The 7,798-nt window shown below is 45.8% G+C and overlaps 1 long non-coding RNA gene across 1 annotated transcript; it reads right to left on the bottom strand.

Moving 5' to 3' along the window:
• Positions 1-3,245: 3,245 nt before the first annotated feature.
• Positions 3,246-7,221, bottom strand: LOC110586054. The gene is made up of 3 exons (XR_002480665.1): positions 7,192-7,221; positions 6,851-7,067; positions 3,246-3,293 (listed from the first exon to the last, which is right to left on the bottom strand). It is a non-coding gene; the product is annotated as an uncharacterized LOC110586054 (long non-coding RNA).
• Positions 7,222-7,798: the final 577 nt, after the last annotated feature.

The raw sequence follows: 7,798 nt of genomic DNA on the forward strand, positions 1-7,798 counted from the left end.
GGAGATTCTTGGAAATTCTGGGCAAGACAAAGACTGAAGGGGCTACTTTCTCGTATAGTGCATATAAGATGTCAGACATAAGCTTGTAGGACCTCAAGTATGGCAGGAGACAGGAAGAGGGCATTTCTCCCTACTTAGAACCCACAAGTGGTCCAGCATCGCGAGGATTGGCTGTTGGCAAGCTTCGTGAGATCATTCTCTTGGCCTCTCTTAACTGGAACTGTTCAAAAACAAAATTCAACAGAGTAAATGTGGAGATCTAATGGGATCAGATTTAAATGATTCATGACTCGGGCAGCATCCCATCTAGCAAGTAGAGGAGAGCTCCACCGAACTAAATAATGGAGAGGCTTTTAAAGGCAGACAGTGGGTGTAAAAAAAAAAAAAAAAAAAAAAAAGAGGAAAGGAATTAGTTAACAGGGAGTGCACTGTTTAGGCAAGGTTGCCCTCGTAAGGGGAGTGGAAGGAGTCTTATTAGTAAATTTCCTAGCATGGACCAGGAAATCCCATGTTGTCTGGTGAAAGGTTACATTGCTGGTGGGTGGTAACTGTAGTTAGGTTAGCTATGCAGTCTTGGTTTACAGACCCCACTTGGGGCCTCTTGTTTTCTTTTTCTTTCTTTTTTTTTTTTTAAGGATTTTTTTTTTTAAGATTTTATTTATTTATGTGACAGAGAGACACACAGTGAGAGAGGGAACACAAGCAGGGGGAGTGGGAGAGGGAGAAGCAGGCTTCCCGTGGAGCAGGGAGCCCGATGCGGGGCTCGATCCCAGGACCCCGGGATCATGACCTGAGCCGAAGGCAGATGCTTAACGACTGAGCCACCCAGGCGCCCCTCTTGTTTTCTTTTTCACATCACCATGCACAGGGACCGGGATGAGAAATTGTCAAGTGCACGGGCAGCAGAGTGAGTGATGTACGTTGTGGCAGCAGGAGGCATTGTGGTTTCCAGACGCATATCAAATGCAACCCTGAAATCCTGGAAACAGGTAACTGGGAGTCACTTTGAAAATGAGTGACTTAGGGGCACCTGGCTGGCTCAGCTGGTAGAGCATGCGACTCTTGATCTCAGGGTTGTAAGTTTGAGCCCCACCTTGGGTATAGAGATTATTTTTAAAAAAATGCAAAAAATCTTAAAAAAAAAAAAAGGAAAGAAAATGAGTGAGTTATTTGAACAGATGAAAGTTTGCCGTCGTTGTGATTTTCCCATTAATAGTGTGGGGAGACCAGGCAATCTTAGGAGACGCACCTTCACACAAACACATGCCTACTCACAAGTAAACACACAAAAACGCATGCGTACCTATAGGAATATATTCATTTTTCTCATGTCTGCATTCATGGAGAAGTTTATTCTGAGAGGCCATTTTTATGTCCATCATTGCACTAGGAATATTTCAATATGGCAAGTGGATCACAGATGTTTATCTCTTTTCTCTACCAAAGCCTTGCTAAAATGAAGGGAGCAAAACTTTCCAGGGTTATTATCCCAAAAAAGCAACAAAAACAGGAGACGTAACAGAAGCTGAGGCAAGAGTTGAACATGGCTTTGGAATCCAGAAGGAGCATGGATGATTGGAGGTGGAGTAGGTCACACAGCAGCCCTTCCAGAGGGAGGCTGCTGAGAGAGAGGAGGCGGACGCATAGTGCTCATCAAAAGGAGGGGCCATGCAGGTGACGAGAGGCTGGAAACAAAGGACTTGGCCTTACAAGGAGCTGTTGGCCCTCTCTAGGCCCCTACCATAAGGAGTCCTTCTTCCCTGCATGGGATGGGAGCTGACTTTCTAGAATTGTACTGGGGACACCTGGGACTCTGACGCTGGGCAGAGAGGGATGCAGGTGAAGCCATAGGTGGAACACAAGGAGATTCAGTGAGCATCTCCATGCTGCCCCGAGAGAACCTCACGCCTTCTTCCCATCCTGCTCCCTAACGAGCAACGGTCCAGAATGTGCTGAGTTGTCTCTTGTAGGGAAAAAGTCTCCACTTACTGTGATTTAGCAGTCCCCAGCATGAGCTTCCGCTCACCTCCTGTCCTCCCCTAGAGAGCCCGCCAGTGAAAAAGCGCCCCCTCCACACACACACCTAGGGCTCCCAGTCAGCTTTTCCCGTCCCTTGAATGAATAGGAGCGGATACTTAAGGACCATGGACATTTGGATAAAGTCTCAAACCTAAAGGACAAACCCCAAAACATCAGCATACACGAAGTACCTTGGACAGGGCAGAGGCGGGATTGCAAAAAGAGGAAAACTGAAGCAAATTCCAATGAGCACCCAGAGAAATAATAAGCTACTGTCCCTGGAAAATAAAAACGGGTTGCTAGGAAAATTCACAGAAAAAATGAAGATAAAAGCCTGTAGAAATCAAATCTGATGCCAAAACTGTCTTGCCAGCCTGAGCCCGCTAACCCCACGGCTTAAGGCGGGAGGGGCTTCATGCTCCTGATTCTCAGTTACTGTCTGGGTTTCAAGTTCCGCGCTCTGTACCAAATACCGTGGCTGCCAGGCAGGGACGGGGGCCCATGCAGGGCCAGAGAGCAGGGATGGGGCAGCTCAGCCTGGGGCCGGGGGCACTTACACTAGGGTTTCTGATTTGAGACTGATCCTGCCAGATGTCTCCTTTGGCTAGTAATTCCAAAACACAGACATTCCAGATGCTTATAGATGCTTCTGGGCCACAGTTTGAAAGTGTTCGATCTCTATAATAATGCTACCCAAGCTGAAATTAAAGCCACTAGCCAAAAAAAAAAAAAAAGAGCTCTGATCTGGTACCTGGATGTTACTTGTTTTATTCACTTATTGCCACAATAATGGAACATCATAAATAAAATCCTCAAAATGTAGTGGCTTCTGGAAAAGCTACTGGGGATGAGACCGGTGCTAAAGTTGAGCAAGCTGAGGGATATGAGCCACCAATCCAAGAATCTGTTTAAAATTCAGACATTTAATGGTGACAAATAAAAAATCTTATTTGTGAAAAAAAAAAACCGTAGTGGCTTCAAATAGCCCTCGCTTGTTCTCGTGTTCACTGGGCAGTGTTTGGGCTGGGCTGGCTCCTGGCTCAGGGCTTCAAGCTCTTCTGGGTTCAGGTCTGTTCCCTCAGCATCTGGAACCTTTTCAAGCAGCGGACATCCAGGACATAGGATCTGCTCCACGTCCTGCATTCTTAGGCCCAGGCTGAGGGTGCAGCTGAAGAATACACTTTGGGAACGTTCTTCACTGGAGCGCAGGAGTGGAAGTCAACCGAGCAAGCACATTTCAAGTTTCTGCTCACATCTTTCCAACTAATGCCTCCCTGGAAAAGCAAGCAATGGGGTAATGTCCAAACTCAAAGTGCAGGGAAGTGAATCCACTCAACTAGAGGCCGTGGCAATGGCAAGTGTGTGGATTTCAACACTACTACTACGGAGTGAAGGATTGGGACCGATGGTTGAATTTACTGCCGCTGACCCTATTGGCCCCATTCCTCACATACACCCCCACATTCAAAATACCCTCACCTGCGTCATGGAGATCCATTAATGTCTCATCCAATCTCAGCATCTGCTGCCACATCTGGTTCTCATCAAGTCCAGGTACATACGTGGGCCCTTCCACACAATATACCAAGATGGGAGAGGAAAAGACCACTCTAGTCAACATTCCCTTTTGAAGGCAGGAGAATGGGAAAAACAGCAGTCACCAGCTCACAGAAGTTCTAATATCTGACTAGGCTGATGTTGCCAGATGATGTAGCAGGCCCTCTGAGTGTTTGTTCATTTCCATCGAACACCGTGACCACCTCTGGAGAGGGCGCTAGGGAATTTGCTCTTGTTGACAGCAAGCTGTTTCTCAGTCTCAGTAAGTTTCTGCCTTTGTTAGAGTTCTTCAGAGAAACAGAAGTGATAGTACATCTACATTATACTGTATGTACTATAGTATAGCATCATATATATAGTTGAGTATCTATGTATACTAGAGTATATATGAATAAATTATATATTTATATAAATATATCTATATAGATAAAGACAGATTTTGTATAAGGGATTGGCCCACATGATTATGGAGGTTGACAAGTCCTAAGATCTGTAGTCGGCTCACTAGAGAACCAGAACAGCCAAAGGTGTGGCTGCATTTCAAATGTTGGCAGGCTTGAGACCCAAGAAGAGCCAATGTTTCAGCTCAAGTCTGAAGGCAGAAAAAAAACCGACAACAAAAAGCCAATGTCTCAGATGTCCCAACTTGAAGGCAGTCAGGCAGGAAGAGTTTACTGGTGAAGGATCAGCCTTTTTGTTCCATTCAAGCCTTCAACTGATTGGACGAGGACCACCCACATTGGGGGTGGGGGGTAGGGGGCAATCTGCTTTAGCAAGTCTACTGATTCAAATGTTAATCTCATCCAGAAAAAGGATCACGGATACACCCAGAGCAATGTTTGACCAAATATCTGAACACCTCGTGACCCAGTCAAGTCGACCCATAAAATTAATCATCACACTGCCTGTTGAAAGTTGGGGGCCAAGAGATCATTTTGTATCTCTGCCAGTCTCAGTCTCTTTTTGTCCAGGCTGGCAGGGTTTTTGCCAACGTGGCTTTCTGAAACTGTGGGTTTTCTGTGAAAGGGATTTCAGTCAACTGCATGTGGCAAAAGGCACACCCATCATGCCTTTCAAGATGTGCCTCTTTCCAGCCTTAATTACGGGTACTTTTGAGAAATCAGACTTCTGTGGAACCATCCATAATCTTCCCACTCTTCCTAGTGTTTCTTTTTGTCCAGCTGAAGGGGTCTACTAGCTATCATTTTCATCCTTTCAGATGTCTTACCCTTGAGGTACTTTTTACTCAAGGCTATGTCACAATAGTAGGACCCTAGATTTGGTCTTTGCCCAGAGGCTCTGTTATGATGGCTCAGCCTTGACTTTGTGAGAAATCTTTTCATTTTATAACTCTGCCCCACAATTCTAGACTCCCTAAAATCCCCCTCAGTTCTATTTGCAACCAACAAGCTATTTTCTGAACACAATTCCTCTTTCCTATAGTGCCTTACCATGTGCATCTAGAAGCAAGCAATTCCTGCTTCCAATATTCTTCCTGCAAACTTCCTCACCCAAGATGAGAAGTTCTATAGGGACATTCTCTATTTTCCAAATTACCACAAAGTACTTTGATCAGATGTTTTCCCACTCCATAATGTGGGTTATTGTTTGTTCAGCTTCCTATAATAGTTTCCTTGGTTTTTGCCACTTGTTACCATATTAGTTCCACAAATTTGAGGTTCTTGTGATGGCAACACCCCATTCTTGGTATTAGCAATTATTGCAATAGTCATGCATAAAAAGATCTCACAACTCACTGGCTGTAAAAGCAATAATGAGCTTTCATGGTTTCAGATCTGTGGGTTGGCTGGACTGCAGGCTTTGGGCTCCAAGGATTCAAGTTCACTCCACACGTCTCTCATCCTTCTTGGACTAGCAGCCACCAGGCATGGCGTCTGCTTCCTATGTCTCATCCTCAGATGCAGGCTAAGGGCAGGTGGGTACTTGGGGCACAGTCCGCTCATGGTGGGTAACCAGAGCGCATGAATGTAAGTCCAAAGACACAAGCGTATCTTAACTGCGTTTGAGCCACGTTCACTAATATCTCATTGGCCAAAGCAAATCAAATGGCAAAATTCAAAGTTAGGGGCTGGGAAGTACAGTCTGCCAACCTTGAAGCCAGTGCTGTTGTGATTGGATAATATTAATACGGGTGCCTGGAAAGTTGGGGCTAATGACACAATCTACCTGAGTGCTGAAGAGATTTCCTCTTGTGTGTGTGTGTGTGTGTGTGTGTGTCTTTCCCGTTGGTAAGATTATGAACTTGTAGGTCCTGGAAAACTGAATTTCAGCCCCCAGGTCTCCTGAGACAACCTTGTTGTTTTGTTTTGTTTGAAGTGTGATTATGCTAGGGGAGTCTGGGTGGCTCAGTCAGTTAAGCACCTGACTTTGGCTCAGGTCATGATCCTGGGATCCTGAGATCGAGCCCCAAGTCAGGGTCCCTTATCAGCAGGGAGCATGCATCTCCCTCTCCTCCCTGCTGGTGCTCTCTCACTATCTCTGTCTCTGTCTCTCTCAAATAAATGAATAAAATCTTAAAAAAAAAAAAGTGTGACTATGCTAAACCAACCTAATTTTCTTTTCTTTTCTTTTCTTTTTTTTTTTTGAGGGAGAGAGAGAGCTAGAGAGCATGAACAGGGGGAGGGGCAGAGGGAGAGGGAGAAGCAGACGCCCCGCTGAGCAGGGAGTCCTATGTAGGACTGGATCCCAGGACTTGAGGTTATGACCTGAGCTGAAGGCAGACGCTTAACTGACTGAACCACCCAGGTGCCCCTAGACCAACTTAACAGTATATCCCCTGTGGCTTCTGCCTTAGATGCACCTTCAGGGTGAGCAAACAAAAACCAAGGAGTTTAATTCTATAATATTAAAAAATAACTTTTCTAATTGATAATATCCACCTGGCAAGCACATACGTTTCCTACAGCAGGCAAAATTCTACATAACTACTTATACATCACATTTTTAACCCTATTGATTATTTCCATGTGGTTCTGGCCACACTCACGTTCATGCCCCAGCCCACAAGGGTCCCTCCTAGAGCCTCGGGCCCTCCCAGCTTCTGAGTCATCTGTTGCCCATCCAGTGAGATTTGGAATGTTGTACTTCTCCCAGGCTGGCAGCACTGTGGCTCCATTCCGTCTGCTAGGTTGCTGAGAACCAGGAATCCTGTGGCTGCAGGGACTGATCCTGGGTGGTCTCCTCTCCCTTAGTTACAGCTGCATGTCTCTGCTTCTCTCCCCCCGAGAATGGCCCAGGCTGGAAAACCCCTTACTTGCTCACATTCTGCTCAGTTCCTTCCACGCACCTGCCCCTCTAGGCATGCTGTTCCTGCTCAGTCACGTTCCTGCCTCCCCTTGATAGATGATCATTGTGCCGTTGTGCCAGAATCCTGATGGCTAGGCCTGTCTCCCACCATGACCCTTACCGGGGCCTCATGTTGTCTCTGGATCCCGGGCCAGCTTCCGGAATTTTACCACAAGCAGCCAGATCTAAAAAAAAAAATCAAAACAGATTATCTATCTCTCTATATCTGTAATATTTGACACAACAGATTTCCCAACTGTTCTCGAAATTCACCATACCCACTGTACCCCTGCCCTCTGGGTGGCCAACCTTCCATCCCTGTCAGTTTCTCAACAAGCCCCACCTAGATCTCGTTTTTCAAGTCCAATAGGTCCGACGTTGTTGACTCACCGCGGGACGAAAGTCACTATTTAGCTAGTGAAGGCCATACTTTTGCTTCCAACGCTTCATGTACATTTTCAGAAATTTACTGAATTTCTTAGGTTGTTCGAGCTAAGGATTTTGGATTTTCTAAAGATAAGAGGCTTGAAGTCTCCTTTCCCTGGAAAACAGCTAACTGTGGCCCTAGAGCATTCAAGAACAACCTTATGAACATGGACTGTGTATTGAGGTAAACAGTGATAAGAACATTACGGAATGAAGACAGGCAGCGGTGACAAAGGCACACCCCGCAGTGGGAGAGAGGGTGACCCGAGTGGAGAAGAACAGGTTTTCCTTGGATGGAAGTCAAACATTGTTTTATGTCCAGAGGGCAAGCACAGCAGGTGTCAGGTTAATAAAGCTCAGGGCTTTTGGGATTAATAGTAGGAGAACAAACACATTAGCCAATTGTATCTTCCCTTCTGAGTTCAGCACAGCAACTGAACTAGAGTACTGGGGGAATCTGAAGCTAATGTCATTGGGCCATCTCATTAAG

The sequence above is a fragment of the Neomonachus schauinslandi genome, chromosome 6 (assembly GCF_002201575.2).
Source record: "Neomonachus schauinslandi chromosome 6, ASM220157v2, whole genome shotgun sequence".
Taxonomy (NCBI): Eukaryota; Metazoa; Chordata; class Mammalia; order Carnivora; family Phocidae; genus Neomonachus; species Neomonachus schauinslandi.